Source organism: Cryptomeria japonica, unplaced genomic scaffold (assembly GCF_030272615.1).
Source record: "Cryptomeria japonica unplaced genomic scaffold, Sugi_1.0 HiC_scaffold_100, whole genome shotgun sequence".
NCBI classification, from domain to species: Eukaryota; Viridiplantae; Streptophyta; class Pinopsida; order Cupressales; family Cupressaceae; genus Cryptomeria; species Cryptomeria japonica.
The window spans coordinates 41,035-55,000 of NW_026728922.1; the positions used below are offsets into that span (position 1 = coordinate 41,035).

General features: G+C 59.8%; 1 non-coding gene across 1 annotated transcript; it reads right to left on the bottom strand.

Moving 5' to 3' along the window:
* Positions 1 to 3,092: 3,092 nt before the first annotated feature.
* LOC131865023 (5S ribosomal RNA) lies at positions 3,093 to 3,211 on the bottom strand. Its single transcript, XR_009363749.1, has one exon. It is a non-coding gene; the product is annotated as a 5S ribosomal RNA (ribosomal RNA).
* Positions 3,212 to 13,966: the final 10,755 nt, after the last annotated feature.

Consider the following 13,966-nt stretch of genomic DNA (forward strand, 5'->3'; position numbering starts at 1 on the left):
GCGTGCACGTTGTCGGAGCCCGGTTTGCCCCGGGTGCGCACCTCGCGTGCACCTTCGTCGGGGTGGGCACCTTGGCTGGGTTTGCCCCGGCTGCGCTCCGAAGCGGGGTTATTGGAGCGCCGCCTCTTTTTTTGTCGGAGCGTTTGGTGGGGTTTCTCGCATTGGCTCTTCCGAGGCCCGGTTGCCACCCTGGCGCGCACGAAGTCGGAAGTAGGGTTAATTGCCCGGGTGCGCACCTTTGCCAGGGTGGGCACCTTACCTGGGCTGCGCACCAGGGCGGGCTCAAGATGGCACGCGCGTTCCGTTTTTTTCACTATCTTTCAAAACGGAAATTTTAAAATCTCCTTTTTTTTTTGCCTTTTCTGGAAATTAGTGAAGGCAGCGCATCAAAGGTGCGCACCTCGCTGCCCACCTTGGTGTGCTCTGAGGTGCGCACCCGGGAGCGCTACGAAGTGTGCTCCAAGGTGCGGCGTGCACGTTGTCGGAGCCCGGTTTGCCCCGGGTGCGCACCTCGCCTGCACCTTGGCCGGGGTGGGCACCTTGGCTGGGTTTGCCCAGGGTGCGCTCCGAAGCGGGGTTACTGGAGCGCCCCCTCTTTTTTTGTCAGAGCGTTTGGTGGGGTTTCTCGCATTGGCTCTTCCCAGGCCCGGTTGTTGGGTGCGCTCCCACCCTGGCGCGCGCGAAGTTGGAAGTTGGGTTAATTGCCCGGGCGCGCACCTTCGCCAGGGTGGGCACCTTGGTGCGCACACCTTGGCTGGGCTGCGCACCAGGGCGGGCTCAAGATGGCACCAGCATTCCCTTTTTCTCACTATCTTTCAAAACGGAAATTTTAAAATCTCGTTTTTTTTTTGCCTTTTATGGAAATTAGTGAAGGCATCGCATCAAAGGTGCGCACCTCGCTGCCCACCTTGGTGTGCTCCGAGGTGCCCACCACGGTGCGCAACGCCGGTGCGAACCCGGGAGCGCCCCGATGTGTGCTCCAAGGTGCGGCGTGCACGAAGTCGGACCCCGGTTTGCCCCGGGTGCGCACCTCGCGTGCACCTTGGTGCGCACACCTTGGCTGGGTTGCGCGGCCTGGTGGGCACCATGGTGCGCACCAAGGAGCGCTCCGAAGTGTGCTCCAAGGTGCGGCGTGCACGAAGTCGGAGCCCGGTTTGCCCCGGGTACGCACCTCGCGTGCACCTTCGCCGGGGTGGGCACCTCGGCTGGGTTGCGCGCCCTGGTGCGCACCAAGGAGCGCTCCGAAGTGTGCTCCAAGGTGCGGCGTGCACGAAGTCGGAGCCCGGTTTGCCCCGGGTGCGCACCTTCGCCGCGGTGCGCACCATGGCGTGCACGAAGTCGGAGCCCGGTTTGCCCCGGGTGCGCACCTCGCGTGCACCTTCGGCGGGGTTGCGCGCCCTGGTGGGCACCATGGTGCGCACCAAGGAGCGCTCCGAAGTGTGCTCCAAGGTGCGGCGTGCACGAAGTCGGAGCCCGGTTTGCCCCGGGTGCGCACCTCGCGTGCACCTTCGGCGGGGTTGCGCGCCCTGGTGGGCACCATGGTGCGCACCAAGGAGCGCTCCGAAGTGTGCTCCAAGGTGCGGCGTGCACGAAGTCGGAGCCCGGTTTGCCCCGGGTGCGCACCTCGCGTGCACCTTCGCCGCGGTGGGCACCATGGCGTGCACGAAGTCGGAGCCCGGTTTGCCCCGGGTGCGCACCTCGCGTGCACCTTCGCCGGGGTGGGCACCTCGGCTGGGTTGCGCGCCCTGGTGCGCACCAAGGAGCGCTCCGAAGTGTGCTCCAAGGTGCGGCGTGCACGAAGTCGGAGCCCGGTTTGCCCCGGGTGCGCACCTCGCGTGCACCTTCGCCAGGGTGGGCACCTCGGTGCGCACACCTTCTCAATGTTTTCTTGCCTTTTCTGGAAATTGGTGAAGGCAGCGCATCAAAGGTGCGCACCTCGGTGTGCTCCGAGGTGCGAACCCGAGAGCGCTCCGAGGTGCCCACGAAGTCGAAAGTCGGGTTAATTGCATTGTTTTCCCCGGGTGCGCTCCGAGGTGCGCAACATCGGCGCGCACCAAGGAGGGCTCCGAAGTGTGCTCCAAGGTGCGCACGATGGCGTGCACCTCTGGTGCGCACGATTCGGAGCTCGGTTTGACCGGGGTGCGCACACCTTGGCTGGGTTGCGCACCTTTTGTGCGCTCCAAGGTGCGCACGAAGTCGGAGCTCGGTTTGCCCCGGGTGCGCACCTTCGCCAGGGTGCGCACCTTGATGCGCACGCCTTGGCTGGGCTGCGCACCTTGGTGGGCGCCATGGTGCGCACCTTTCGTGCGCTCCAAGGTGCGCACGAAGTCGGAGCTCGGTTTGCCCCGGGTGCGCACCTTGGTGGGCGCCATGGTGCACTCCGAGGTGCCCAAGATTGGTGCGCACCAAGGAGCGCTCCGAAGTGCGCTCCAAGGTGCGCGCGAAGTCGAAAGTTGGGTTAATTGTCCGGTTTGCCTCGGGTGCGCACCTTGCGTGCACCTTCGCCAGGGTGGGCGCCTTGGTGCGCACACCTTGGCTGGGCTGCGCACACCTTGGCACCCGCGTTTCCTTCATTTTAAATTTTTTTTTTTTACAATCTCTCAAGTGGGAAATTCTATAATCTCAACTTTTTTTGCCTTTTCAGGAAACTTTTGAATGGAGCGCATCATTGGTGCGCTCCGAAGTGTGCTCCAAAGCTCTCTCCAGCTGCGTGCACCTGCCCCGGCCGCGCACCCGGCCCCGCCCAGCTTCGCTCACCTGTCCCGGGCGTCTGGTGCGGAACCTTAGAGTAAGAAACATCACCGTGCACCTTGGCCAACGTGCGCGACTCGACCGAGCGCGCACTGGCCGAGGTGCACACCGATTTCACCTGGGTGCGCGCGCAGCACCTCGGGCGCACCGGGGTGCGCGCACAACGCCCGGGTTGCACCGTGGCCTGTGTGCTCGGGGCGCCTCGGGTGCGCGCTCGGTGTCGCCCCCGCGCGCGCGGTAGTGCGGGCAGCGCACCCCGGCCCGGCCCGGCCCCGACGAGAACGCAAACGGGCAAAAGGTTTATTCAAATAGCATTGCGACGCCCGGCGAAAAACTAAAAAAGGGTGCAACACCGGGACTTCCCGGGAGGTCACCCATCCCAGTACTACTCCGGCCCAAGCGCGCTTAACTGCGGAGTTCTGATGGGATCCGGTGCACTAACGCTGGTATGATCGCACCCGTTATGAGCTTGTCGCAGTGTGTACTTAGCAAACCGCGACCCACGTGCGAATCCACCCCGGCCACCCACCCCCGTCGAGGTGCACACCCTCCCTCGCGAAGTGCGCCCCGTTCGCCAAGTGTGAGCCCTGCCCGGGTGCGCGCACCTTGCTAGGGCGTCGGGTGTGCACCCGGCCCGGCCTACGTGCGTGCACCTGGAGGGGGCGTCGTGTGCGTGCAGTGTCCCGTCTGCAACGCGGTGCCCACACACCACCTCGGGCGCAACGACCTGCGCTCACATGTGGGCCGAGTGCACCTTGGTGCATGTTCGGGGCGCCTCGGGTGCACGCTCGATCTTGCCCCGGTGCACCAAGGCGCTCGGTTTGCCCCGGGTGCGCACTTGGTGCAAGGTGGGCACCCAAAATAGGGATCAAGCACCAAAACACAAGTTTCGGGATGCAAAATGGGACCCAAGGACCACAAATGCGTTCCAAGACCCATGATGGGTCCACGAGAACAAAAATGTGTTCCGAGACTTAATAAACAAATATTGGGTTTTAGGAGAAGAAACATGCTCTGATGCCCAAAACGAGAATCGACCCCGAAAAGGCCACAGGCCAAAAGTGGGATGCGAGACAAAAAAAAATGGGACCCGAGGACCAAAATTGGGTTCCCAGGTCGAAGACAGGGCAACCGGACAAGAAACGACCTCTAAGGCTCGAAATGAGTCCCGACGACTAAAACTTGACAAGAAGCACCCATCAGGCACCCAACTCGACACCCATGGGATGCCGACCCACCCGGGCTTCCACCTAGCACACCTTGGCACCCACCCACCCTCGCACCCAACCTCGCACCCAACTTAGCACCTTTGAACCCACATTGGCACTCACCCTGACCCTGGCACCTTGGAACCCACATTGGCACTCACCTTGACCCTGGCACCCACCTTTGCACTCACCTTGGGACCCACCCTGGCTCCCACCTCGGCACCCACCCAGACACCCACCTTGGTTCCTTGGCACCCACCTTGGATCCTTGGCACCCACCCCGACACCCACCTTGGCACGCAACTTGGCTACTTGCCACCCACCTTGGCTCCTTGACGCCCACCCCGACAACCACCCCGTGACCTACCCTGGCTAGGGTTGGTGCACACCCACCCTGGTGCCCACCTTGGCACCCACCCTATGACCCACCTTGGCACGCACCTTAGTACCCACCCCGTTACCCACCCTAGGACCCACCCCGTGACCCACCTTGGCCAGGGTGGGTGCACCCACCCTGGTGCCCACCTTGGCACCCACCCATCCTAGCACCCAGCCTGTGACCGGGCTTGGAACCCAACCTTGCACCCGCACCCGTCTTGGCCAGTGTGGGTGCGCACCCATCCTGGCACCCACGTTGTGACACACCCTTTAACCCACGCACCCTAGCACCCACGTTGGCACCCACCTTGGAACCCAACCTAGCAACTTGGCACCCACCCCGTGACCCACCTTGGCATCCACCATAGCAGTCGCCGACTTGGCACCCACCTCGGCACCCACCTTGACACTTGTGGACCCACCTTGCCACTCACCCTAGCATCGACCCATCCTAGCACCCACCCTGGCACCTTTGCACCCTAGCACTCACCCATCCTAGCACCTAACCTGTGACCCACCTTGACACTCACCCTCGCACCCACCTTGGAACCCAACCTAGCACCCACCCACCCTGACACCAACCCTAGCACCTACCCACCCTTGCACCCACCCTGTGACCCATCTTGGCACCCACCCATCCTACCACTCAACCTATCACCCACCTTCTCACCCACCTTGGCATCCACCTTAGCACCCACCCACACTGGCACCTTGGCACCCACCTCGGGCAAGGTGGGTGCACACCCACCCTGGCACCCAATTTAGAACCCACCGAGCATGTTACCCACCTTGGCACCCACATTGCAGCCCACCCTAGTACCCACCCTATGACCCACATTGGCATCCACACCCTAGCACCCAGGCACCTCGACACCCGCCTTGACACCCACCCTAGCACTGAACCTGTGACCCACCTTGGAACTCACCCTAGAACCCACCCACCCTGTGAACCACCTTGGCATCCACCTTAGCACCCACCCACCTTGGCACCCACTCTAGCACTCACCCATCCTAACACCCAACTTGTTACCCACCTTGGCACCCGCCCTCGCGTCCACCTTGAAACCCACCCTAGCACCCACCCACGCAGGAGCCCACCTTGGCACCCAACCTAACACCCACGCATCCTGGCACCCAACTTGTGACCCACCTTGGAACCCACCCTAGTACCCACCTTTGAACCCACTATATCACCAACCCACCTTGGCACCCACCCTATGACCCTCTTTGGAATCCACCCTAGCACGCACCCACCCTGGCACCCACCATGGAGCGCACCCTAGCACCCACCCACCTCGGCACGCACCTCAACACCCACCTTGGTGTGCGCACTGCGCCAACCTCTCAAAGACCCTATGTGGTGCGCTCCAAAGTGTACACCTTTGGTGCGCTCCAAGGTGCGCACCTTTGGTGCACACCGAGGTGCACACCAAAGTGTGCACCGAGGTGAGCACCAAAGTGCACTCCAGGGTGCACACCAAGGCGTGCACCTTTGGTGCGGTCAATGCAAACGAATTCGGAAGTTGGGGTCGATGTCCTAATCGCTGCTGCAGACTACACGTATGAGAATCGGACAAATAGCTTTATATAGGGGAGGTGTTGCGTTTGATGGGTCGACTCCCCTGGTTGTGTGCACTGCACCAACTTCAAAGACCCTGTCTTGTTTAAGAAGTCAAAAGTTGGGGTGGATGTCCTAATCATTGCTGCAGTCTACGCATGTATGAGAATCAGACAAATAGCTTATATAGGGGAGGTGTTGCATTCGGTGGGTTGACTCCCCTGGTTGTGCGCACTGCGCCAACCTCAAAGACCCCGCATAGCAGAAGAAGTCGGAAGTCGGATTTTGGTGAGCACCAAGGCGTGCACCTTTGGTGCGGTCAACGCAGACGAATTCAGAAGTTGGGGTGGATGTCCTAATCGTTGTTGCAGGCTACACATGTATGAGAATCAGACAAATAGCTTATATAGGGGAGGTGTTGGGTTTGATGGGTCAACTCCCTTGGTTGTGCGCATTACGCCAACCTCAAAGACCTTGTTTTCGTTAAGAAGTCAAAAGTTGGGGTCAATGTCCTAATGGCTCCTGCAGGCTACACATGTATGAGAATCGGACAAATAGCTTATATAGGGGAGGTGTTGGGTTTGATGGGTCGACTCCCCTGGTTGTGCGCATTACGTCAACCTCAAAGACCTTGTTTTCGTTAAGAAGTCAAAAGTTGGGGTCGATGTCCTAATTGCTCCTGTAGACTACACATGTATGAGAATCAGACAAATAGCTTATATAGGGGAGGTGTTGGGTTTGATGGGTTGACTCCCCTAGTTGTTCGCATTACACCAACCTCAAAGACCTTGTTTTCGTTTAGAAGCCGAAAGTTGGGGTCGATGTCCTAATTGCTCCTGCAGGCTACGCATGTATGAGAATCAGACAAATAGCTTATATAGGGGAGGTGTTGGGTTTGATGGGTCGACTCCCCTGGTTGTGCGCATTGCGCCAACCTCAAAGACCCTGCATTGCGGATGAAGTCGAAAGTCAGAGTTTGGTGTGCTACAAGGTGTGGTCGAAGGTGCTCACCTAGGTGTGCACCTTTGGAGCACAGGAAAAGTGCCCTCCAAAAGTGCGCACCTTTGGAGTGCACAAAAGTGCCCTCCAAAAGTGCGCACCTTTGGAGCGCAGAAAAGTGCCCTCCAAAAAGTGCCCTCCAAAAGTGCGCACCTTTGGAGCGCAGAAAAGTGCCCTCCAAAAAGTGCCCTCCAAAAGTGCGCACCTTTGGAGCGCAGAAAAGTGCCCTCCAAAAAGTGCCCTCCAAAAGTGCGCACCTTTGGAGCGCAGAAAAGTGCCCTCCAAAAGTGCGCACCTTTGGAGCGCAGAAAAGTGCCCTCCAAAAAGTGCCCTCCAAAAGTGCGCACCTTTGGAGCGCAGAAAAGTGCCCTCCAAAAAGTGCCCTCCAAAAGTGCGCACCTTTGGAGCGCAGAAAAGTGCCCTCCAAAAAGTGCCCTCCAAAAGTGCGCACCTTTGGAGCGCAGAAAAGTGCCCTCCAAAAAGTGCCCTCCAAAAGTGCGCACCTTTGGAGCGCAGAAAAGTGCCCTCCAAAAAGTGCCCTCCAAAAGTGCGCACCTTTGGAGCGCAGAAAAGTGCCCTCCAAAAGTGCGCACCTTTGGAGCGCACAAAAGTGCCCTCCAAAAGTGCGCACTTTTGGTGCGCACCAAGGCGCTGGTTCGGTCGTTGCAGGCGAGTTCGGAAGTTGGGGTCGATGTCCTGAGCGGAGGTGCAAACTACACAGGTGTCGGAATCGGACAAATAGCTTATATAGGGGAGGTGTATGCTTCGATGGGTCGACTCCCCAGGTTGAGCGCACCGCGCCAACCTCAAAGACCCTACGGTATGGATGAAGTCGGAAGTTGGGTCCGATGACCAATTCGATTAGTAGGTATGCTCATGAGGTCGGAATTTGGGTCCGATGACCTGCCATGTGCAGGAAGGCGAATGTTGACACTGTGCGTTGCAAGGTGCACACCAAGGCGCTGGTGCGGTCTTTTTAGTCGAGTTCGGAAGTTGGGGTCGATGTCCTGATCGGAGGTGCAAGCTACACAGGTGTGGGAATCGGACAAATAGCTTATATAGGGGAGGTGTATGCTTCGTTGGGTCGACTCCCCGGGTTGAGCGCACCGCGCCAACCTCAAAGACCCTACGGTATGGATGAAGTCGGAAGTTGGGTCCGATGACCGATTCGATATGTAGGCATACTCGCGAGGTCGGAATTTGGGTCCGATGACCTGCCACGTGCAGGAAGGCGAATGTTGGCACTGTGCGTTGCAAGGTGCGCACCAAGGCGCTGGTTCGGTCGTTGGAGGCGAGTTCGGAAGTTGGGGTCGATGTCTTGATCGGAGGTGCAAACTACACAGGTGTGGGAATCGGACAAATAGCTTATATAGGGGAGGTGTATGCTTCGTTGGGTCGACTCCCCGGGTTGAGCGCACCGCGCCAACCTCAAAGACCCTACGGTATGGATGAAGTCGGAAGTTGGGTCCGATGACCGATTCGATATGTAGGCATACTCGCGAGGTCGGAATTTGGGTCCGATGACCTGCCATGTGCAGGAAGGCGAATGTTGGGACTGTGCGTCGCAAGGTGCGCACCAAGGCGCTGGTGCCGTCGTTGCAGTCGAGTTCGGAAGTTGGGGTCGATGTCCTGGTCAGAGGTGCAAACTACACAGGTGTGGGAATCGGACAAATAGCTTATATAGGGGAGGTGTATGCTTCGATGGGTCGACTCCCTGGGTTGAGCGCACCGCGCCAACCTCAAAGACCCTACAGTATGGATGAAGTCGGAAGTTGGGTCCGATGACCGATTCGATACGTAGGCATATTGGCGAGGTCTGAATTTGTGTCCGATGACCTGCCATGCGCAGGAAGGCGGAATTTGGGTCCGATGACCGAGTTGATGGCGTGCCATGCGCAGAAAGGCGGAATTTGGGTCCGATGACCGAGTTGATGTTGATGGCCCGCCATGCACAGGAAGGCGGAATTTGGGTCCGATGACCGATTTGAAGGCGTGCCATACGCAAAAAGGCGGAGTTTGGGTCCGATGACCGAGTTGATATTGATGGCCCGCCATGCGCAGGAAGGCGGAATTTGGGTCCGATGACCTGACATACGCATGGAGTCCGACTCGGGGGCCGATGTTCGATTCGATGACTTGCATTGTGGGTAAAGTCGGAAGTTGTGGTCTTTGACCCGATTCGATGACCAGACTTCGGCTGCTTGAGAATCGGACAAATAACTTATATAGGGGAGGTAGTGTTCTCGAGCATCCTCCCCCCGTGCCCGTTTATGTCGATTGATGCTGGTGCTCGACTGGTTGGAGCGCTCGGATGCAAAAATCTTGCACCAGGATTTATCGATTGTGATGGACACGGCAAGTCTCCTGATTGCTATGCAGGAGCTCATCGTGAATCTCTATGCGGCCTTGGTATGGACTCGACCTGCGGAATGGTTCGGCAATGGTAGTCGCTCCAACACGTCCTTGCAATGGCCACAGAGGTGATTCGACTAGAGCTCCAGTCTAGCTTTTGGGTTGCTTGGCGGACTGGTATAGCCGCGATCGAGTTCCGGCCATGAACGTTTTAGATAGCTCTTGGGCTTTCTGGGACGGAAGTCGGAAGTTTGGGCTGTTGTCCGATTTGATGACCATTCTTCGGATGTGTGAGAATCGGACAAATAACTTATATAGGGGACTGTGTTGTCTCACGCAGCCCCCTCCGTGCCCCTCTATCTCGACCGATGTTGGTGCTTGAAAGGGTTGGGATCGCTCGGATTTATAAACGTGCACCACCATTTGTCGAGTGTGAGGGACGCGGCAGGTCTCCTAAATGCTATGCGGGCGCTCTCTGAGAATCTCTATCCGGCCTCGACACAGACTAGTCTTGCTGAATGGTTTGGCACTGGTAGTCGATCCAACACGTCGTTGTTGTGGCCGCCTAGGCGATTCGATTCGAGCCCCCGTCTAGCTTTTGGGTTGCTTGGCGGATTTTGCCCTATCCGCAAGTGAGCTCGGTCCCTAAACGTTCGAGAAACCCGATTGCTATGCGCCGACTCTCTTTCTTGCGAGCCTCCATCTAGCTTTTGGGACTCTACGGAACGGAAGTCGGAATCTGGGACCGTTGTTTGATTCGACGAGGCAGACTACGGTTGTGCGAGAATCGGACAAATAACTTATATAGGGGAGGTGTTGACTGGAGCATTCTCCCCCGTGCCCCTCTAACTCGACCAATGCTGGCGCTCGAACGGTGGTAGCGCTCGGATTTTCATTGAGCGCCAGCATTGGTCGATTTAGAGGGGCATGCGAGATTCCCGAATGCTATGCGAGGGCTCTAACGGAAATGTCTATTGGTTTCGGTATGGATGCAATTGCGAGTGGTTCGGCAAAGGTAGTCGTTCCGATGCGTCCATGTCGTGGCCAAATCGATAATTCGATTTGAGCCCTCGTATAGCATTTGGGTCTCTCGATGTGATTCCGCATTCCAGTCCCTTTGGGCACTGCTTGAGCCGCATCCCAGGGGGTTCCCTTCCCAATAATCTGCCTCGCAACCCGATTGCTATGCGGTGAGGCTCCTCGGCCGCCTCGGAACTATCTGTGTATCAGACGCATCGCGGGATAAGGGGTTGGCAACGGTAGTCGCCCCAAGCGCGTCCGATGCTTGGACCATTCCGAGGCGGCCCTGAAGCCTCTTCCGTCTAGCCGTTGGGTCCTTCTCGCCGCATCCCTCGCCTCGCACCCCGATTGCTATGCGGTGAGGCTCCTCGGCCGCCTCGGAACTATCTGTGTATCGGACGCGTCGCGGGATAAGGGGTTGTCACTGGTAGTCGCCCCAAGCGCGTCCGATGCTTGGACCATTCCGAGGCGGCCCTGAAGCCTCTTCCGTCTAGCCGTTGGGTCCTTCTCGCCGCATCCCTCGCCTCGCACCCCGATTGCTATGCGGTGAGGCTCCTCGGCCGCCTCGGAACTATCTGTGTATCGGACGCGTCGCGGGATAAGGGGTTGTCATTGGTAGTCGCCCCAAGCGCGTCCGATGCTTGGACCATTCCGAGGCGGCCCTGAAGCCTCTTCCGTCTAGCCGTTGGGTCCTTCTCGCCGCATCCCTCGCCTCGCACCCCGATTGCTATGCGGTGAGGCTCCTCGGCCGCCTCGGAACTATCTGTGTATCGGACGCGTCGCGGGATAAGGGGTTGTCACTGGTAGTCGCCCCAAGCGCGTCCGATGCTTGGACCATTCCGAGGCGGCCCTGAAGCCTCTTCCGTCTAGCCGTTGGGTCCTTCTCGCCGCATCCCTCGCCTCGCACCCCGATTGCTATGCGGTGAGGCTCCTCGGCCGCCTCGGAACTATCTGTGTATCGGACGCGTCGCGGGATAAGGGGTTGTCACTGGTAGTCGCCCCAAGCGCGTTCGATGCTTGGACCATTCCGAGGCGGCCCTGAAGCCTCTTCCGTCTAGCCGTTGGGTCCTTCTCGCCGCATCCCTCGCCTCGCACCCCGATTGCTATGCGGTGAGGCTCCTCGGCCGCCTTGGAACTATCTGTGTATCGGACGCGTCGCGGGATAAGGGGTTGTCACTGGTAGTCGCCCCAAGCGCGTCCGATGCTTAGACCATTCCGAGGCGGACCCGAAGCCTCTTCCGTCTAGCCGTTGGGTCCTTCTCGCCGCATCCTTCGCCTCGCACCCCGATTGCTATGCGGTGAGGCTCCTCGGCCGCCTTGGAACTATCTGTGTATCGGACGCGTCGCGGGATAAGGGGTTGTCACTGGTAGTCGCCCCAAGCGCGTCCGATGCTTGGACCATTCCGAGGCGGACCCGAAGCCTCTTCCGTCTAGCCGTTGGGTCCTTCTCGCCGCATCCCTCGCCTCGCACCCCGATTGCTATGCGGTGAGGCTCCTCGGCCGCCTTGGAACTATCTGTGTATCGGACGCGTCGCGGGATAAGGGGTTGTCACTGGTAGTCGCCCCAAGCGCGTCCGATGCTTGGACCATTCCGAGGCGGACCCGAAGCCTCTTCCGTCTAGCCGTTGGGTCCTTCTCGCCGCATCCCTCGCCTCGCACCCCGATTGCTATGCGGTGAGGCTCCTCGGCCGCCTTGGAACTATCTGTGTATCGGACGCGTCGCGGGATAAGGGGTTGTCACTGGTAGTCGCCCCAAGCGCGTCCGATGCTTGGACCATTCCGAGGCGGACCCGAAGCCTCTTCCGTCTAGCCGTTGGGTCCTTCTCGCCGCATCCCTCGCCTCGCACCCCGATTGCTATGCGGTGAGGCTCCTCGGCCGCCTTGGAACTATCTGTGTATCGGACGCGTCGCGGGATAAGGGGTTGTCACTGGTAGTCGCCCCAAGCGCGTCCGATGCTTGGACCATTCCGAGGCGGCCCCGAAGCCTCTTCCGTGTAGCCGTTGGGTCCTTCTCGCCGCATCCCTCGCCTCGCACCCCGATTGCTATGCGGTGAGGCTCCTCGGCCGCCTTGGAACTATCTGTGTATCGGACGCGTCGCGGGATAAGGGGTTGTCACTGGTAGTCGCCCCAAGCGCGTCCGATGCTTGGACCATTCCGAGGCGGCCCCGAAGCCTCTTCCGTGTAGCCGTTGGGTCCTTCTCGCCGCATCCCTCGCCTCGCACCCCGATTGCTATGCGGTGAGGCTCCTCGGCCGCCTTGGAACTATCTGTGTATCGGACGCGTCGCGGGATAAGGGGTTGTCACTGGTAGTCGCCCCAAGCGCGTCCGATGCTTGGACCATTCCGAGGCGGACCTGAAGCCTCTTCCCTCTAGCCGTTGGGGCTTTCTCGCCGCATCCCTCGCCTCGCACCCTGATTGCTATGCTGTGAGGCTCCTCGGCCGCCTTGGAACTATCTGTGTATCGGACGCATCGCGGGATAAGGGGTTGGCAGTGGTAGTCGCCCCAAGCGCATCCGATGCTTGGACCATTCCGAGGCGGCCCTGCAGCCTCTTCCGTCTAGCCGTTGGGGCCATCTCGCCGCATCCCCCACCTCGCACCACGATTGCTATGCGGTGAGGCTCCTTGGCCGCCTCGGAACTATCTGTGTATCGGACGCATCGCGGGATAAGGGGTTGTCACTGGTAGTCGCCCCAAGCGCGTCCGATGCTTGGACTATTCCGAGGCGGCCCTGCAGCCTCTTCCGTCTAGCCGTTGGGGCCATCTCGCTGCATCCCCCACCTCCTCGGCCGCCTCGGAACTATCTGTGTATCGGACGCATCGCGGGATAAGGGGTTGGCAGTGGTAGTCGCCCCAAGCGCGTCCGATGCTTGGACTATTCCGAGGCAGCCCTGCAGCCTCTTCCGTCTAGCCTTTGGGGCCATCTCGCCGCATCCCTCGCCTCGCACCCCGATTGCTATGCGGTGAGGCTCCTCGGCCGCCTGGGAACTATCTTCGTATCGGACGCATCGCGGGATAAGGGGTTGTCACTGGTAGTCGCCCCAAGCGCGTCCGATGCTTGGACTATTCCGAGGCGGCCCTGTGGCCTCTTCCGTCTAGCCGTTGGGGCCATCTCGCCGCATCCCCCACCTCGCACCCCGATTGCTATGCGGTGAGGCTCTTCGGCCGCCTTGGAACTATCTTCGTATCGGACGCATTGCGGGATAAGGGGTTGTCACTGGTAGTGGCCCCAAGCGCGTCCGATGCTTGGACTATTCCGAGGCGGCCCTGCAGCCTCTTCCGTCTAGCCGTTGGGGCCATCTCGCCGCATCCCCCACCTCGCACCCCGATTGCTATGCGGTGAGGCTCCTCGGCCGCCTTGGAACTATCTTCGTATCGGACGCATCGCGGGATAAGGGGTTGTCACTGGTAGTCGCCCCAAGCGCGTCCGATGCTTGGACTATTCCGACGCGGCCCTGTGGCCTCTTCCGTCTAGCCGTTGGGGCCATCTCGCCGCATCCCCCACCTCGCACCCCGATTGCTATGCGGTGAGGCTCCTCGGCCGCCTTGGAACCATCTTCGTATCGGACGCATCGCGGGATAGGGGGCTGTCACTGGTAGTCGCCCCAAGCGTGTCCGATGCTTGGACCATTCCTAGGCGGCCCTGAAGCCTCTTCCGTCTAGCCGTTGGGGCCTTCCCGCCCCATCCCTCGCCTCGCACC